Source organism: Hyperolius riggenbachi, chromosome 3 (assembly GCF_040937935.1).
Source record: "Hyperolius riggenbachi isolate aHypRig1 chromosome 3, aHypRig1.pri, whole genome shotgun sequence".
In the NCBI taxonomy this organism is placed as follows: domain Eukaryota; kingdom Metazoa; phylum Chordata; class Amphibia; order Anura; family Hyperoliidae; genus Hyperolius; species Hyperolius riggenbachi.
Genome location: NC_090648.1, coordinates 487,036,184 through 487,056,947, shown reverse-complemented (window position 1 = coordinate 487,056,947; position 20,764 = coordinate 487,036,184). Strand labels below are relative to the sequence as shown.

The following is a 20,764-nucleotide window of genomic DNA, read 5'->3' as shown; positions in this document are numbered from 1 at the left end:
CCACTTGATTAAAACAAGCTCTAAAAAGTAGTTCACTTATCTGACACTGGCATCACAAGGAGGTAGGAGAGGTAAGGCCGGTCAACGTTTCGCCCAGCTAGGCCTTTCTCAAGACCATCACCCACCCCACCATCATGCCCTCTACCACCATGGTGCGCATCGAAAGCAGCAACAAATTTTGGCAACAATGCTCTATGCTTTATATCTTTATACATTCATAATATATAACAGCTTTATGCACAACCATGACATCACAGCTTCATACACACATATGACATCACAGCTTTATACACACATATGACATCACAGCTATATACACACATATGACATCACAGCTTAATACACACATATGACATCACAGCTATATACACACATATGACATCACAGCTTTATACACACATATGACATCACAGCTTTATACACACATATGACATCACAGCTTTATACACACATATGACATCATAGCTGTATACACACATATGACATCACAGCTTTATACACACGACATCACAGCTTTATACACACATGACGTCACAGCTTTATACAAACATATAACATCACAGCTATATACACACATATGACATCACAGCTTAATACACACATATGACATCACAGCTATATACACACATATGACATCACAGCTTTATACACACATATGACATCACAGCTTTATACACACATATGACATCACAGCTTTATACACACATATGACATCATAGCTGTATACACACATATGACATCACAGCTTTATACACACGACATCACAGCTTTATACACACATATGACATCACAGCTTTATACACACATATGACATCACAGTTTTATACATACATTGCATAACAGCTTTATACACCCATGTGACATACCTAATTTATACACACATATGACATCACAGCATTATACACAAACGACATCACAGCTTAATACACATGACATTACAACTTTATACACACATATGACATCACAGCTTTATACACACTTCATCATAATTTTATACACACATATGACATCATAGCTTTATACACACATACGACATCACAGTTTTATACACACATTGCATGACAGCTTTATACACACATAGGACATTACAGCTTTATACACCCATGTGAAATCACTAATTTATACGCACTTATGACATCACAGCTTTATACACACATATGGCATCACTGATTTTTAAACTATCCCAATGATTTACATATACATTTCACATCACAATTTTACTCACAGAAATGCCATCATGCCTTTTTATATATACATGAAATCACAGCTTTATACACACATGACATCATGGCCTTAAACATGCATATGACATCATAGCATTGCATACACATAGGTTTCCTTCTCATCACCATAACAACATATTTCACAGGAGGAAACCCGCCTCCTCAGGTAATAAATGACATAAAGCGTGCTGAGGAGCGCTGGAGGCGGGACCACGTCAGTCTCACATCTCTGTCATTTTATTATTTTCCTGAGCCTCCATCACACATTAACAGTTCAGTTGTCATGAAGAATACCTCAGCCACTTATAATGGTGCGCAGACTGAGTATTATTGGCCTACACTGTATAATAAGAAGTAGGAAGGTTCTCTTTCTCCCGTCATGTGACGCCCGCCGGTTCTCTAGACTCACCTGTGATCCATAGTCCTGCATCTCACAGCGGCCGTTCTACTACAGGAAAGGCAGCGTTCCCTTTTGTAGCTGGGCTTATGTACAGAGGACACCTAATCTACTTCATGAAATATGTATGAGGATGCAGGTGACCTGCACACTATCTGGCAAGGACAACTCTGCCTCTGCTGACAGGAGAAACGCTTCCCTGCTAGCTGACTCTATACATTGCAAACAGCTCATCCAGCTTTGGCGAGAGCTTAAAGGGACACTATGGTGAAATATTGTAAAATTTAATATATGTGCAAACATATACAAATAGGAAGTACGTTTTTTTCCAAAGTAAAATGAGCTATAAATTACTTTTCTACTATGTTGCTGTCACTTACAGTAGGTAGTAGAAATCTGACAGAAGTGACAGATTTTGGACTAGTCCATCTCTTAATAGGGGATTCTCAGGGATTTATTTATTTTTAAAAGCACTTAGTGAATGGCAGTTGCTCTGTCCAACTGCCAACAAACTGTGTAGCGAGCAGGGAAGCTGGCCAGCATTATTGTTTAAATCCTTTTTAGGGAATATCTTTATAAAGAACTAGCTAATTGCCCGGCATTGCCCGAGTATGTATTTGGCTGGTGTTGGCTCCGCCTATTGTTTCTAACCCTAACACACAATTACTCACTGACCAAGTTTGTGAGCTTTGCGGTCTTTGGTATCAATAATCTGCATTGAAATGAAACAAATCTGATTGAGTGTGTGTGGCTCCACTCCCTTTTCTGAATTTGAACCCCAGTCACCCAATAACCAACTGTCCCAGGTTTGAGGCCTGTGCCATTAACAGTTCAAGAATGGTAGTAATTAAATATTCCCCTTGAAAAGCAACAGGTGAAGTTTCATTTACTTTTGTAGGCTCCACCCACTTTTCTGAATATTAATCCCAGTCACCCAGTGACCAACTGTGCAAAGTTTAAAAACCCTGCCATTAACAGAATGGCTGCAGTGTACATTTTCCCAGTGAAATTTGTATTTGTCTCCACCCACTGATGACCCGGCGTTGCCCGGGTATGTATTTGACTGGTGTTGGCTCCGCCCACTTTCTAACCCTAACACACAAACACTCAATGACCAAGTTTGTGAGCTTTGGAGTTCTTGGCATCAATCATTTGTATATTCCCATAGAAATTAAACATTGATAGGCTGCTTGTGGCTCCACCCCTCTCCAGCATTTGAACCCCAGTCACCCAATGACCAACTGTAGCAGGTTTGAGGCATCTGCTATTAACAGTGTAAAAATGGCAGCAATTTAAATATTCCACTTGAAAATCAACAGGTGAATTTTGATTGGCTATTATAGGCTCCACCCACTTCCCTGAATATCTCAGTCACTCAGTGACCATCTGGGCAAAGATTGGGAACCCTGAAATAAATAGTGTAAGAAGGGCTGCAGTTTACACTTTCCCAGTGAAATGTGTTTTTGGCTCCGCCCACTTTTTGTAACCTTGACACAAAGTCACTACTCAATGCCCAAGTTTGTGAGTTTTGGGGTCCTTGGCATCAATAATTTGTATTTTCCCATGAAATGAAACAAATCTGATTAACTGTTTGTGGCTCTGTCCCCTTTTCTGAATTTGAACCTCAGTGACCCAATGACCAACTGTACCAGGTTTGAGGCTTGTGCCATTAACAGTGCAAGAATGGCAGCAATTTTAATATTCTCCTTGAAAAGCGACATGTGATTTTTGATTGGCATTTTTAGGCTCCACCCACTTTTCTGATTATTAATCCCAGTCACCCAGTAACCAGCTATGCTAAGTTTGAGAACCCTGCCATTAACAGTGAAGAAGGGCTGCAGTTTACAATTTCCCAGAAAAATCTGTTTTTAACTCCACCCACTTTTTGTAACCTTGACACACAGTCACTACTCAATGACCAAGTTTGTGAGCTTTTGGGTTCCTGGCATCAAAATTGTGCTAATGGAAGCAGTTTATCCAGCAAAGAAATCTGGCTGTTTTTGGCTCCGCCCCTTTACTGCATTTGAACCCCAAACACTTAACGACCGACTGTAGCAGGTTTGAGGCCTCTGCTATTAACAGTGTGAGAATGGCTGCAGTTTCAATATTCCCCTTGAAAATCAATAGGTGAATTTTGATTGGCTCTTGTAGGCTCCACCTACTTTTCTGAATATTAATCACCAATTAACAGTGTAAGAAAAGCTGCAGTTTACATTTCCCCATGTAAAAAGTTAGTTGTTTTTGGCTCTGCCCACTATTTCTAATTTTGACATACAGTCACTTAATGACCAAGTTTATGAGCTTTGGGGTCTTTGGCATCAATAAGTTGCATTTTACCATTGAAATTAAACAAATCTGATTGGCTGTTTTTGGCCCGCTCCCTTCAGAATTTAAATTTCAGTCTCCCAGTGACTGACTGTAGCAGATGTTAGGCCTCTGCCATTAAGAGTGCATGAATGGCAGCAAAGTAAATAGTCCCCTTGAAAATCAAAAGGTGAATTTTGATTGGCTTCTGTAGGCTCCACCCACTTTTCTGAATATTCGTCACAGTCACCCAGTGGCCAACTGTGTCATGTTTGAGAACCCTGGCAATAACAGAATGGCTGAAATCAATCTAACAAATCTGATTGGCTGTTTGTGGCTCCACCCCTTTAGTGAATTTGGATCCCAGTCACCCAATGACTGACTGTACCAGGTTTAAGGCCTCTGCCACTAACAGTGTAAGAATGGTAGCAATGTGAATATTCCCATTGAAAATTAATAGGTACATTTTGATTGGCTGTTGTAGGCTACACCCACATTTCTGAATATTCATCCCAGTCACCCAGTGGCCAATTGTGTAAAGTTTGGGAACCCTGCAATGTAAAAAATGAAGTTGTTGGCACCGCCCACTTTTTCTAACCTTGACATACAGTCACTCAATTATCAAGTTTATCAGCTTTGGGATCCTTGGTATCAATACTTTGTATATTCCCATTGAAAAATAAAAAAATCTGGCTGTTTGTGGCTCCGCCCCCTTCCTGAATTTGGACCCCAGTCACCCAGTGACCAACTGTACCAGGTTTGAGGCATCTGCTTTTACCAGTATAAGAGAATGGTAGCAGATGAAATATTCCCTTTGAAAATCAAAAGGGGAATTTTTATTGGCTGTTGTAGGCTCCACCCACCTTCCAAAATCTTAATCTGTGACCCAATGACCAACTGTGCAAAGTTTGAGAACCCTGCCATTAACGGTGTAAGAATGGCTGCCGTTTATATTTTCCCAGTAAAAGTTGTTTTGGCTCCACCCACTTTTTGTAACCTTGACAAACAGTCACTCAATGACCAAGTTTGTGAGCTGTCAGGTTCAAGGCATCAAAAATGTGTGAATGGAAGCAGTTTATCCACCAAGGAAATCTGATTGGCTGTATGTGGCCCCGCCCCTTTAGTGAACTTTGACCCCAGTCACCCAATGACCGACTGTAGCAAGTTTGAAGCCTCTGCCATTAAAAGTGTAAGAATAGCAGCAGTTTAAATATTCCCCTTGAAAATCAATAGGTGAATTTTGATTGGCTGTTGTAGGCTCCACCCACTTTCTTGAAGCTTAATCTCATTCACCCAGTGACCAACAGTAGCAAGTTTGAGAACCCTGCGATTAACAGTCTAAGAATGGCTGCAGTTTACATTTTCCCATTTAAAATGAACGGCTGAAATGTGATTGGCTGTTTTATGCACCGCCCACTTTTCCTGGATTTGTAACCTCACTCACCAAGTGACCAACTGTGCAAAGTGTGGGGACTCTGGCTTGATTACTGTGAGAATGGCAGCCTTTTACATTTTTCCATTGACTTGAATGTGTGGAATCTGATTTGCTGTTTGTAGCTCCGCCCAGGTGTGCAGGGGGGCCGCGAGACCCCCAGAACATATCATCCCAGGTAGTAAGGGATCTGTGTACCAAGTTTCGTTCAAATCGGTCAAGCCGTTTTCGCGTGATCGCGACACACACACACACACACACACACACACACACACACTCACACACACGATTTTATATATATATATATATATATATATATATATATATATATATATATATATATATATATAGATAAAAGCCTTGCTGAGAATCCCCTATGAAGAGATGGACTAGTCCAAAACCTGTCGCTTTTGTTAGATTTCTACTACTACTGTAGATTTCTACTACCTACTGTAAGTGACAGCAAGATAGGAAAAAAGTAATTTATGACGATGATGAAAAAACGTACTTCTTATTTGTCTTTGTTTGCACCATCACGGTACAATTTTTCCTTCAGATTTGATGTTTTGATGCAATTTGAAACTAATCAGAAGGCAATTATCAATTATTCCCACTGATGGAAGATTGAAGAAGAGTTTACATTCTGATTCGATCATAAAATCCAACTTTCAAATTAATATTTTTTTCTTTTTCCAACCGACCAGAGAATCGTATCACATTGATTTGCGCCACACACTGAGCAGTTTTCAATACAACTTGATCATAAAAATTGCGTTGAAAGATTGAATCTGGAAGAAAATTGTACCGTTAATGGGCACCTTTGATTGATTGTTCGTCTGAATGATCAGAAATGATCACGTGGGACCACTAATGGACAAAAATCTCCAAACCAATTCGCTCAGATTAAGTTGATTTGATTTTCGGATCCACCATGCCAATCTGATTGGATTGGTTAGGGGATTTTTCTAATCCAGAGTCAACTGAATCAGAGTAGCTGATCTGCCTTTGCTTGTTCAGGGTCTATGGCTAAAAGTATTAGGGAAACAGGATCAGCAGGGCTGCCAGGCAACTGGTATTGTTTAACCACCTTAGCGGTATGGACGAGCTCAGCTCATCCATTACCGCCAGAGGGTGCCGCTCAGGCCCTGCTGGGCCGATTTTGATGGAATAAAAAGCAGCACACGCAGCCGGCACTTTGCCAGCCGCGTGTGCTGCCTGATCGCCGCCGCTCTGCGGCGATCCGTCGCGAGCAGCGGCGAAAGAGGGTCCCCCCAGCCGCCCGAGCCCTGCGCAGCCGGAACAAATAGTTCCGGCCAGCGCTAAGGGCTGGATCGGAGGCGGCTGACGTCAGGACGTCGGCTGACGTCCATGATGTCACTCCGCTCGTCGCCATGGCGACGAGGAAAGCCAAACAAGGAAGGCTGCTCATTGCAGCCTTCCTTGTTAGTTCTGCTTGCCGGAGGCGATCGGAAGAACGCCTCCGGAGCGCCCTCTAGTGGGCTTTCATGCAGCCAACTGAAACTTAAAATAGAACGCCAGGGTGGTTAAAGTGGAGCTGAACTCTTGCAAAGGACAGAAGGAAAACAAAGAGAAATGCACTCTGTATGTATTTAGAGAGTTTAGCCTGTTTAATTCCCCCTCATTTGTGTCTAATCACAAGTTGTCATTTGATTTCTCCCCTGGGTCACCTGACTGCCACGGCAGAGATGGCAGATAAGCTCATTTGAAAGCACATGCTGTCAACAATATGTCTGCTTCCATTAAAAACCAGCCTGGCGTTCTATTAAGATCGACAGGCTGGCGACCGGACGTTTTTATTTAAAAAAAAAAAAACTATCGTATGCAGCAAACTAAAAGTTGGCTGCATGAAAGCCCACTAGAGGGCGCTCCTGATGCGTACTTCTGATCGCAGGTAACAAGAAAGGCCGCGATGAGCGGCCTTTCTTGTTTTGCTTTCCTCGTTGCCATGGCGGTCGCCATGGCGGCGAGCGGAGTGGCGTCATGGACGTCAGCCGACGTCTGCCGCCTTCGATCCAGCCCTTAGCGCTGGCCGGAACTGTTTGGTCCGGCTGCGCTGGGCTCGGGCGGCTGGGGGGACCCTCTTTCGCCGCTGCACGCGGCGGATCGCCGCGATGCGGCGGCGATCAGGTAGCACACGCGGCTGGCAAAGTGCCGGCTGCGTGTGCACCTTCTTATTTGATAAAAATCGGCCCAGCAAGGCCTGAGCGGCAGCCTCCGGCGGTAATGGACGAGCTGAACTCGTCCATACCGCCAGGCTGGTTAAAGCAGGAAGTAGACACACTGCAAATTTATGGCAGGATTTGTATCAGCTGTAAAAAAAGAAATGTTTTTCTTTAAAGGTTATTTTGCTGTTGCGCATCTTCTACAGCAGAGAGTAAGTTCTGAGTCAAGGCCCGCTTTAACGGGAAATAAATATGGCAGCCTCCACATCCCTTTCACCTCGGGTTCCCTTTAAGAGGCCAGAGACTGCTTGTATGGAAGTGGTTAATTACTGTATAGTTTTTTTTTATAATTCTGCTGTAAACCATGAAAGTCGCGGGGAAACGAGCGCGTCGGCCGGATCGGGGGGGGGGGGGGGAAGTGTTGCGTTCAGAGACTCTGGCACTACGTGACGCTTGTAAAAACTGCTTTCTAAAAAATGTCTATTTTAAATGTCCCATAAAACCGTCAACACGGTTACAGCGTTTAGCTGAGCCCGGGCGCGATCTGCCAAACACCACCTCATCCTCATCCATCATCGAGGCTGGAGGAGTCACAGCAGGACGCTTTCTATTCCACCAACAAAACCGCAAAAATTATTCCCTTATTAGGACAATGACTGTGTAATAATAAAAATCCCCCATCGCGGTGACAATAACCATGTGTGGCGAAGAAAAATGTCATAACATCGCAGAAACGGTGCAAAAGGTCACAAGCCAAACCGTATCTGACAGGCAGTGATTTGATTGTGTGTGATGGTGTTTTTATAGCTGATATAGTTTATTTCCATAGTGCCAACATTTTCCAGCTGCATATGCGATTGCATCCATATAACCCAGGGGTCTCAAACTCGCGGCCCGCGGGCCATTTGCGGCCCTCGATACAATATTTTGTGGCCCTCGCCGGCAAAAGCTTCCTTATAGTTCGCTTCAGTGCTCCCAAGTAATCCGCCGCATCCCCGCCGCTAAACGAGGGCTGCAGAGCCCCCAAATCCCCTGGGGGGGCAATCGGCCTGCATTTCCTGGAAGGGGCAGAGCTTTCAGCTTCAGCTCTGCCCCTCCTGCGTTCAATCGCCGCACAGATCGCCGCCTCTCCCCGCCCCTCTCTGTGAAGGAAGAGTGAGAGGGGCGGGCAGAGGCGGCGATGCACCGTGATTGTGAAATTCCTTATGCGGCCCAGCCTCATCCTGACTTTGCCTCCTGCGGCCCCCAGGTAAGTTGAGTTTGAGACCCCTGATATAACCCCTCCCCCCTGTGACTTTGTCTCCAAGAGGCGGGGACTGCATATTTCTGTCATAATTGGTCAATGTTTGTTAGCTTTTATATATACCAGTAATTCATGCTATGAGACCCTAAACCTGGTTTAAAGTGGACCTGAACTTTTGCACAGCACAGAAGGGAAACAGAGAGAAATGCACCCTGTATGTATTTAGAGAGTTTAGACTGTCTAATTTCCCCCTCATCTGTGACTAATCACAAGTGTAATTTGATCTCTCAGCTGTGTCACCTGACTGCCACGGCAGAGCAACTCCTTTGAAAGCACTGGATGTTAACAACATGTCTGCCTCCATGAAAGCAGGAAATAGACACACTGCAGATTTATTGTAGGATTTGTATCAGCTGTAATTTTCTTTAAAAGGTTAGTATGCTGTTGCTTAACTTTTAGAGCAGAGAGGAAGTTCTGAGTTCAGATCCGCTTTAATGCCCCACTTGTGCAAAATACTTTCCACCCCAAGGACCTAGTAAAATTTCTCTGGAGATGAAAATACTACCCCCAAAGTCTATAACGGCCTAAATTCTACTCCACCTAAAAACTAGCATGAACACACACACACATGAAGTGAACCAGAGACGAAGCATCCTCATGTATTTTACCATATATATCAGTGGGAACATTAGAGAAAACACATACCATGCTTTCTGTTTCATTCTGCACTGCTCAGCCTGCTTCTAATCAGCCCTGATAAAATCCCTGACTGAGCATTCAGTCTGGCTTTGCTATAATGACTCAGCTGTAATGATTCCTGAGCAGAGCCAGCAGGGGGCAGGCTTGGACTTGAAAAGACATGAGAGAACACAGACTGAGCTATAAATATTCCTGAGCAAAGCCAGACTGAATGCTGTCGGGGATTTTATCAGGGCTGATTAGAAGCAAGCTGTGCAGTGCAGAATGAAACAGAAAGCAAGGTAGGTGTTTTTTCTAATGTTCCCACTGATATATATGGTAAAATACACGAGGGTGCTTCGTCTCTGGTTCCCTTTAAGCCCCATACACTTGCTCAACAAAAGTCTTTTCCTATAAATAACTTTACAAACAACTACGATGAAAAAACTAAAAGATACATCTTGGCATGCAAACAACTATTATACACACAGAACGATTTGACGGACGACTTGATGAACAACTACAAATTTACATATCGTTACTCAACTGGTGAACGACTTTGGGCCTGTTTCCACTAGAGCGAATCTGCATGAGTTTCCTGCATGCAAATTCGCATAGACAATACAAGTGGATGGGACGGTTTACACTTGTGCGGGATTCTGTGCGGTTTGTCGTGCAGAAAAAAATCTGCACGGCAGACCCATCAGAATTCGCACGCCGCACAGGATTCGTTTCTTAATGTAACTAAATAGGAAAATCGCAAGCATTTTAGTCTTGCGGTTTTCCCGGCGTTCCCGCGTACGTTTCCGCTTAAAAACCCATGTCAATGCTTGCCGGCAATGACATGGTTAAAATCGCGTAGTGATTCCGCGTGGAAATCCGCATAGAAACGGCAACGAAAGGCAACCGCATGCGGATTTGTTACCGCGATTTCCCGTCGAAATCGCGCCGTAGTAGTGGAAACGGACCCTAATATGTTCTAGTTAGTAGTGGAAGTCATTGAAAAGTCATAGCAGACTTCTGTACACATTGCCATGTTGGATACAACTCAGTTGTTCGTCAAGTCAATCCCACAGTTGGATTGACTTGAACTGGGTCTTATCATTCCCATTGGACGCCTCTTATCAGTGATAACGCCTTGTCGTTTGCACGTCTTTTACTTGACAAAAATCGTCCAAATTATTCAAGTTTTTTTGATAATCATGCATTTAGGCCTCTTTCACAGTGGGACGTTGCGTTTGATGCAACGTTAAAGTCGCACAACGTGCCCCTAACACAGCGCATGTAGGTTATGAAATTGGACGTTATTTTGCACTGCGTTATGTGCGCCATTTCTGTTGCATACTGATGGAACGAAAACGGCGCGTGCGTTACATTTAAAAAAAAAATTTTTTTACTGAGCATGTGCAAAACACATAACGCAGCAAATGTATTGCTAAACGCACAGCATGCAGCACTCTCTAAATATTGCTACACTTTACACACAAAGCAACGTGTGCACTGTGAATGTCGCACAGACTTTGTATTCCTGTGCGATAGTCTGCGTTATAAAAGAAAGAGGCCTTAAAAGACTTTTGTTGAGCGTGTGTATGAGCATTTCAAGTGAACCTCAGAGTAAAATCATCTCAAATAAACACATAATACACCTGCAAATGAATATTACATAAATACCTCGCCCTCAGTTCCTTTTCAGAATCTCACCATTTTCTTTTTACAATGATTTCTTCCAGTTCTATCAGTTGCTTATAACTGAAAGGACAACTGATGTGCAAGGTAATATCCATGTTTCCCTATGGCTCAAGTGGGTGATATTACAGTTTAACAGTGTGCTGACCAGGAAGCTGATATGGGGTAATTGCCATTTTCAAAATGGAAGACAGAGAATTCCATTGCTCAACCAAAAGTAACCCCCTAAGTTACAATAAGGGTCCTCTTACACTTCCACTGTTGCGTTGTGTTGCGTCACACAAAAACATCACGATGCAGAAGCAATGATAGTCCTATGGTGCATCACTATGCTTGCTGTGCGGTTCAGTCGGAATGTACTATATTTTATACAGGAGCGTAAACAACAGGACTGACATTTGCATTTCAGACAAAAATGCAAACATCCCACGTTCCATCACTTTAGACACGACTTTTTGTAAACAGCAAACGACTGAAATACGCTGCCAGCAGTAAAGGGCCTCAAGTATGCCTGACGCGCCACACTCTCATGCTAATCTCTGATTGAACAGTGGAGTCAGCATGGTCCTTCCTCTGAAGCATGGGATTAGTTGTGGTTAAAACCTCTGTGACCCCTTACATGGAGGCCCCAAATGCCTAGGTGGCCTTGGACAGCTGCCCATAATGATTTGCCACAGCTGGAGTGACAAGTGGGCACTGCAGGATAGGTAGAGATGAAGCAGGCCTCACATGCAGAGAGTATCCAGTCTCTCCTGCCCCCGCTGTCAGCGGTACAGCTCAGACACATTGGCCACAATTCCCTACAATCATGCTGGTGATAATAAGGCAAGAGAAAACGTATAACCACACATCGATCGGTATTTTAAGTGTTAATTCACTAAAGAAGCTTGCTTTATTAACAATGTAGTGACAAGTTTTCATAGTGAGAGTGTTGTCTGATCACTTCACCTCTGTAGAAATTCTCACATGTAGTAGATAGGAAGGGGAGGAGCAGATGCAGGCAGGATGTAGCTCCACCCCTCCTGCTGTCTCCTCTGCTCGGACGATTACAACTAGCCTATGTAGGACAGCCAGAAAAGGAGAGAATGGGGCTGTGGCTGAGTGTATTTCTGTGTGTGAATTTGTGTGTTGAATTTGTGTGTATGTTTCCCTCTCTCTGTGCCTGTTGTGTATATTTATCTCTATAAAAAGCCCCTTCAGCATAAACTAGTTAGAAAATAAAGCAGACAGCTCAGAATAATGACCAGGTGATAACTCCTCAAACACTTTACATTTGCATTCCTCTCTGTGAATAAACATCCTGTCTTTAACTTTAGAATTCTGTTATTTTGAGAATTGAAACCTTAAAGAGAACCCGAGGTGGGAATTACTTTTACTATTGGGGCACAGAGGCTGGTTGTGCGCACTAAGACCAGCCTCTGTTGCCCCATCGTGTGCCTCCATGTCCCCCCTGCTCGCCGCTATACCCCCCGCATTGCTGGCGACACGCAGCGTGTCGCCAGCTCAATGTTTACCTTGCGCTGTCAGTCAGCGCTGCTCCCCTGCCTCCTCCGCATCGGCGCACCCGCCCGTGTCCCTTCCCTCCCGCTGATAGGAGGGAAGTGACGCGGCGGGTGGCGCCGATGCGGAGGAGGCGGGGGAGCGGCGCTGACTGACAGCGCAAGGTAAACATTGAGCTGGCGACACAGCCAGCAATGCGGGGGGTATAGCGGCGAGCAGGGGGGACATGGAGGCACACGATGGGGCAACAGAGGCTGGTCTTAGTGCGCACAACCAGCCTCTGTGCCCCAATAGTAAAAGTAATTCCCACCTCGGGTTCTCTTTAAGGTCACTCCTTATCTTAAGGTCTGAATTCTTATGTTAAGGTTTGCCTGAGGTAAATTTCATAGTGAACACTAAATGTTTCATCACCATGGTAATGACAGTAAAAATAGCCCAGAATCGTTATTAAAGTGTAACTGTCTTTTTTGCTTCTTTATTTCCCCTCAGACTTAACTAATGTACAGAAGCATAAAAGGACAACCCAGCATGCCCTGCAACTTCCTTTTTGCGGCAGCGCACCAAATAAGAGTCAGGTAAACCGGGGAATGATCATTTATAAACAAGAAAAGTAATAGAGATTTTAACTTTTGGATTGCCTGGTTAGCATCTTTATTACTTGTTTACCAGATAAAAATAAAGAATTGATTTTTTATTTTATGCCCGACAGTTACACTTTAAAGAGGGATTGTCACCATAAAAATCAAATTTCAACAGCAACTGGTCTGAGTGTATTAAGTGGTAAAGATGCTAATCCTGCATTCAAAACTTTTGCGGTTATGGTTTGGAGTTATCACATACGTTAGGAGCACTGGTCCTTCAATTACCATTGCCATCGGATGGCAAAACAGTTGCATGCTGGGGGTCTTTTTATCTATAATATATTCCTCCTCTTCCCTTTATTTCCCCCTCCTTCTAATGATATAAGACAGTGCACTTGCTAGTTTAGACCTCAGTGGGAGTGTCTGAAGACTCTGGGAGGAGGGCGGGTAATGAATACAATTGGCAAGAGGAGAAAAAAAGAGTGAGGGAAGAAATGTCAGGATTAGCTTCATTTAAAGGTAACCAAGATGGAAACTGTCTAGGATAGGATTCTCTGCTTTTCCTTTATAAAATTTACAGGAATCATAACGTGGACAGCGCAATACATCTGTTATGTAAGTAGAAGTATTATTTATCTACTTATATATGGCTTTTTTATTTCTAGGTTAGCATGGGTGTCACTTGTTCTTTAACCTCTTGAGGACCACAGTGTTAAACCCCCCCTAAAGACCAGGCCTTTTTGTGTGAAATTGGCCAATGCAGCTTTAAGGCCAAGCTGCAGGGCCGTCCAACACCGCACACAAGTGATCCCCCCCTCCTTTTCTCCCCACGAACAGAGTTCTCTGTTGGTGGGGTCTGATCGCCCCCAGCATGTTTGTTTATTTGTATACAAACATTTATGTTTAATTTTTTAAAATAAAAATTGGTATTTTTTTTATTCAGCTTCCCTCCGTCCGTCCCTCCCTCCCTCCCCCAGCCAGCCTATAACAGTGATTGGCTGTGATAGGCTTCAAGCCTATCACAGCGGATTGCTCATGTGTCCCACAGGGGGAGAGCCGTGTCACATGGCTGTCCCCAGTGCAGCGCTGTTGTAGATCGCAGCGCTATACGGGTAAATAGACGGCAAAACCGCCGTCTAACAGTCTCCCGAGCGGCGGTCGCCACTAGGGGCCCGATTCACAAAGCGGTGATAACTCAGTTATCACGCCTAAAAGACTTTAGGCGTGATAAGCCGTGCACTGCTGAGTTATCACCGATTTTTGCTGCTCTTCGCGCGAAGCTCCCGCGCGCAAACGCACAGGCGCGCGCGCAAAGTCCCATAGGGATCAATGGCCGCTGCGCGTGAACTTTGCGCGCGGAAAATTCGCGCGAGTTTTTTCTTATCATGCCTAAAGTGAGTTTAGCCGTGATAAGGGGCTTTTCACAGGCGTGCAAACACTTTGCACCGCTTTGTGAATCAAGCCCTAGGAGACTGAAGGTGAAGCTCAGCTCCGCCCACCAAGCAGGAGATGCGTGCGCAACCTGCGCGCGATCTCCTGCAAAACAGAGCCCCAGGACTTTACGCCGATCGGCGTTAGGCGGTCCTGAGGCTGCCGCTGCGGCCACGCCCATCGGCGTGACGCGGTCGGCAAGTAATTAAAGACAGCAGATGAGCTTAGTGAATTGTGGGCAATATCTGGGAAGGCGGCATTGTTCCACACGTGTAGCTGAGTCACGAAGACTCTCCAGTCCAACAAACAAGCATTTTATTACACAAACACAGAGCATGTAATACAGATTACTCCACTGTAAAGAAAAAAAGAATCCCTCTCAGGCTTAAAGATGATTATCAAACACAAAGCAGAAAAATTGCCTAATCTAGCGATTTAGCGAAGCCAAGAGAGGCCGCCGGCCGGGGAAAAATTAAGAGGTTACTTTAGAAACACACTGGATGAAAGCTGCCAAACTCCCAAACGCTAAATGCAGCCAATCAGCAGACGGCTCTGAGAATCAGCTGCTAAGCGGCAGCCAATCCAAAGAGGCTTCAGTAAAAGTAGGCCCGATGTGAGGTCCGGGCCGCGAGCCGCGCTGGCGAGATTAATTGCTCGAGATCAGGAGATTTACCGTCTTGTAATAATTCACTATATCCGTACTGTGCTTATATTAAACGAGGCACTTAGTCAGCGAGGAGTTGGATCTCTCGATCACACGCAATTAAAACGGCCTCACTTCAGCCAAAATGTTTTATTTCAGCGTTGGATAAAGCTCTGGATGATTTAAATCTTTGCGACAACGTTGCGGTGCGTTTCCCCTTTTTTTTTTTCAAAGATTTTTTATCTCTTTCTTTAACTAGTGACTGCTTGTCGCCTGGACACGCCTAAATGGGCACACAAGACGATAAAAGCCTTGCGGAGATTCTAGCTCTATATTTTTTTGCAATTGGACTCATGACGTCACACACATGCGCAGAGAGTGCCTGGCAACGGGAGCGCGATCTAGGACGCGCTACGCCGGGCCAGCGCAGACGTACTACTCCGGGTCATTGCGACCCGGAAGTAGTAAGAGCCACAGCAAAATGACAGGTTGGGCAGCCAAACAGTTCGGCTGCAGTTCGGCTAACACAGCCGAACTGTTCGCCCAACTCTACAGTAGAGCGGTCCCGACGGAGATCGGCTATTTTCGCCTATCTTTGTGCGGAAAGCCGCAACAGCGCCCCCGCTGGAGCCAGGAGAGGTAAATAAAACAGTGCTTAACAGCGCTTGTCAGGCATGTCGAGGGAGGATTCCGGGACTCTTCAGGGGAGCCAGCACTGGACTGCCTGCAGCTACAGGAGTAGGGGAAGCTTCATTGGGACCCTGAGGCTTCCCCCTCCCGATGTGAGTACCCCCCCAGGGGAACTTTTGTTTGTTACAGGTTCTCTTTAAAGAGTTTATAGAAAAACAGTTTCATTGGCTAAATGTGCTTGTCACTGCCATGCAGCTTGCTTTGTCTCCTCCCTGGATTCAGCTGCTGGGTAGGGAAGTCATGGAAGCTGGTGCAGTAATTAATCTTGTCTGTGCGCTGACAGTGCATGAAAAGTTTAGCAGGCAAATGTATGAAACACGTTATGCACCAACCTACACAATGCTGCTGTAACATGCGTTATATACGCCATTAAAAGATTGTAATAGCTATAAATATAAAGTGCATAATCTGAATTACATGCCGCTGCCTGCACAATGCTAATTGCATAATGCACATTAAGCACTTTATGTAACGCCCGGTAATCCTTACATGCACTGGCAACGCACAGTAACAACGATGTCAGTCAATAAATCTTCAATCAACGCTGTTCTCTTTCATTGCCTTTCCCATCGCAGATCGCTACTGATTTTGTTTTTGCTTGATTTCTCAATCGTATTACTGCACATTTTTCGGTACGATCGCATTTCGTTCTTGGCGGTTCATGGCGCAATTGCGGCAAGTGAAAAAAGCAACAACGACGAACCATTTGTGAAGTGTTTTTTTCCCCATAGGACCCAAAGCGCATAAGCTTGTCTCAGATAAGTACATAGTGATGTGTACAGGGGAAAAAGTAGTGATCATAAATGCCAGACTAAACAGGTGGCTTTTCAGTTTTGATTTAAAGGATCTCTATGGCGAAGAATTGTAAAATTTAAAATATGTGCAAACAAACAAATAAGAAGTACATTTTTTCCAGAGTAAAATGAGCCATAAATTACTTTTCTCATACGTTGCTGTCACTTACAGTAGATAGTAGAAATCTGACAGAAGTGACAGGTTTTGGACTAGTCCATCTCTTCATAGGTGATTCTCTGCAAAGCTTTTATTCTTTATAAATATATTCCCCAAAAAGGATTTAAACAATGATGCTGGTCAGCTTCCCTGCTCACTACACAGTTTTTTTGGGCAGTTGGAAAGAGCAACTGCCATTCACTAAGTGCTTTTGAAAATAAATAAATCCCTGAGAATCCCCCAGGAAGAGATAAACTAATCCAAAACCTGTCGCTTCTGTCAGATTTCTACTACCTACTGTAAGTGACAGCAACATAGAAGAAGAGTAATTTATGGCTCATTTTACTCTGGAAAAAAAATGTACTTCTTATGCACATATTTTAAATTTTACAATTTTTCGTCATAGTGCCCCTTTAACCACTTCAGCCCACAGTGTTGTTCACTTAATGCATCCGAGCAACTTTCCCCTCCCATTCATTAGCCAATAACTTTATCACTACTTATCGCACTGAAATGATCTACATCTTGTTTTTCCCGCCACCATTTAGGCTTTCTTTTGGTGGTACATTTTGCTAAGAATTATTTTATTCTAAATCCATTTTAACAGGAAGATTAAGAAAGAAATTGAAAAAAATCATTATTTCTCAGTTTTTGGCCATCATAGTTTGAAATTAATACATGCTACCGTAATTAAAACCCATGTATTTTATTTGCCCATTTGTCTCGGTTATTACACCATTTAAATTATGTCCCTATCACAATGTATTGCACAGATACATTTTTTCAATTTGGGTCCATCACTATTTACAAGCCTATAATTTAAAAAATGATATTAACATACTCTCTTGGCATGCATATTTAAAAAGTTCAAAACCTTAGGTAACTATTTATGTTGTTTTTTGTTGTTTTTTTAATTGTATTTTTTTTTTAATTAAACATTTTATTTGGGTAATTTTTGGTGTGTGAGGTAAACAGCTAATTTTAAATGTAAAATAATGTATTTATTAAAAAATGTACGTGGGTATAGTTTTACTATTTGGCCAAAAGATAGCCACAGTAAAACACACACGCTTCCAGGAACAGAATGAGGACGGGGAACTTTTTTTTCTCGGGGGGACTTAGATCGATGAATGGGAAGTATATTCAAACGGCAGGCGGCGGGAGCACCTCATTCAGCTGCAGCAGCAGCACAGTCTATCTGGACGAACATATTAGTCCAGATAGGCATAAGTGATTAATTGTGTCTAGGGTTGGAGCTCTATTGATTAAGTTTGGCATGGCATTTCACAGGGTTAGGGCAGCATAACAAAAAGCTCTGGCTTCAAAGCGGGGGCGTAAGTACAGGGGGGAGCAACCCCTGCAACTCCCTTCAGATCAGGTGTTTTTGTGGCTACATGCAATGCTGGGGGGTCATACTTTGACCACCCAGCGCAACAAGGCTAAGCGCTAGATAATGAAAGAGGTTACACAGGCTGCCCAGAGCAACTGCAGCTCTGGGCTTCCGATATCGCTACAAATAAAACACAATGGCAACGCAGTGCGATGTACTGACCACTATGACGGGCGGGGTATGAAATGGGAGGCAGACTTTTATGCTGGCATCAGCCAATGGACGCAGGTATGCAAATCTCCACACAGCTGAATGGTAATCACTCAATCCTGAGCTGGCTTGATTACCATTTGCTAGCTGGCTGCGAATGCAAAGGACTCCCATAACAAATACATGCAGTATTATGTAACAACATGCATGCAGGAAATCCAGGGCTATCCGGCCGCAGCTCAGCTGCAACAAGCAATTGGTGGAATGATGACAGCATCCTGACTTGCCCAGAACTGCAGAGCGATTGCAAATGACAATGAGACCCATTGCAAATGCACAACCGAATGCAAGCAGATAAGCCAGAACTGTCCGTTTGCAGCTCCACTGCAACGGACAGAATACGCTACAGGAGGGATCCTTACACTACACTTGTTATGGGTGTGACTATCATGATGGCCACACTTGTTTTATGACCCTTGTGAGATGGGCCCCCAGGCTGTGAGGGTCACCAAGGGTAGGCAAGAGAAAGGGCGTGAATGTTGGGGACCCATCAGAGTCTTGCAGGGGGACCCCAAGATTTGTAGCTACGCCCCTGCTCCAAAGGTTTTTAGTTGCACTCTGGCGGAGGCCAACTTTGGTAGGGATAATCAATGAGATGCAAATATTTTTGCGTTTATGCAGTTATGTACATTTTTATGCAAATCTATACAGCTTGAAAATGGACCAATCAATTTAAACCTGGGTGGGACTTGATTGGTACATTTTCAAGCTGCATATATTTGAATTAAAAAAATTACATAAATTTGCATAAACTCGAAAATATCTGCAAACACAGCGCGATCGTGCTTGCAAGTGGAAAATCAGCCTCAAGGTGGCCACTAATGGTCCAATTTCTAGTACAAAAATCGCTCGAGTGATCAGAAATTATGATCAAATTGGTTATAAACAATCTCAATTGATGGGTACAATCGATTATGAACAATTATGAAAATCGTCGTCCGATTGGATTTTTGTCAAACCAAAATTTGGATTTTCTTGTTTGTTGTGATAGATAGGAAGCAAAGATTGGTACGTTGATAATGTAGTGAGCGATTTTTCACTAGAAGTTGGACCGTTAGTGGCCACCTTAAGTTTCCAGGCCAGATCTGCAGGACATCTTGCCTTCTCTTCTTTTCCACAATTCAAGCACAATTCAGAGTTGTGTCACACAAGCCTATCACTGTATTCCTCCTTTCTACAATAAATATGCCACGCGGATTTACATAATCCGTAGGTCTAACCACCGGCGGTGATGGCTGACACACGCACAAACAGCTTTAGTTCCAGGTCGTCAATCACGGTGTTCTGTGGAAGAAGAGCAGAATGTGGCCACCTGCAGAGAGCGATCTTCTGCAGAAAATTACAGCGGGTTGTTCTTTATCACAACTGTCAACAGAAAACAGTCATTAAGATTCTTCAGAGATTTCATATGATTAAATCCACACCCGCATGGCGTCACCCAAGACACGGATGTTAAGCACGGTGAGAATCTCGTTCCTGGCAAGAAAATCAGAGGAGGGTTCAAGGAAGATATACTCACAGATATGAACACACGACCATCAATCTGGCTACAGTGGTGTGAAAAACTATTTGCCCCCTTCCTGATTTCTTATTCTTTTGCTTGTTTGTCACACTTAAATGTTTCTGCTCATCAAAAACCGTTAACTATTAGTCAAAGATAACATAATTGAACACAAAATGCAGTTTTAAATGATGGTTTTTATTATTTAGTTAGAAAAAAAAACTCCAAATCTACATGGCCCTGTGTGAAAAAGTGATTGCCCCCCTTGTTAAAAAATAACTTAAGTGTGGTTTATCACACCTGAGTTCAATTTCTGTAGTCACCCCCAGGCCTGATTACTGCGTCACCTGTTTCAATCAAGAAATCACTTAAATAGGAGTTATCTGACACAGAGAAGTAGACCAAAAGCACCTCAAAAGCTAGACATCATGCCAAGATCCAAAGAAATTCAGAAACAAATGAGAACAAAAGTAATTGAGATCTATCAGTCTGGTAAAGGTTATAAAGCCATTTCTAAAGCTTTGGGACTCCAGCGAACCACAGTGAGAGCCATTATCCACAAATGGCAAAAACATGGAACAGTGATGAACCTTCCCAGGAGTGGCCGGCCGACCAAAATGACCCAAAGAGCGCAGAGAAAACTCATCCGAGAGGTCACAAAAGACCCCAGGACAACATCTAAAGAACTGCAGGCCTCACTTGCCTCAATTAAGGTCAGTGT

General features: G+C 43.6%; 1 protein-coding gene across 6 annotated transcripts in view; it reads right to left on the bottom strand.

The window, feature by feature from the left end:
- The window catches only part of CALD1 (caldesmon 1), a 221,039-nt gene that overhangs the window by 42,807 nt on the left and 157,468 nt on the right, over positions 1 to 20,764 (bottom strand). The window lies entirely within an intron of this gene.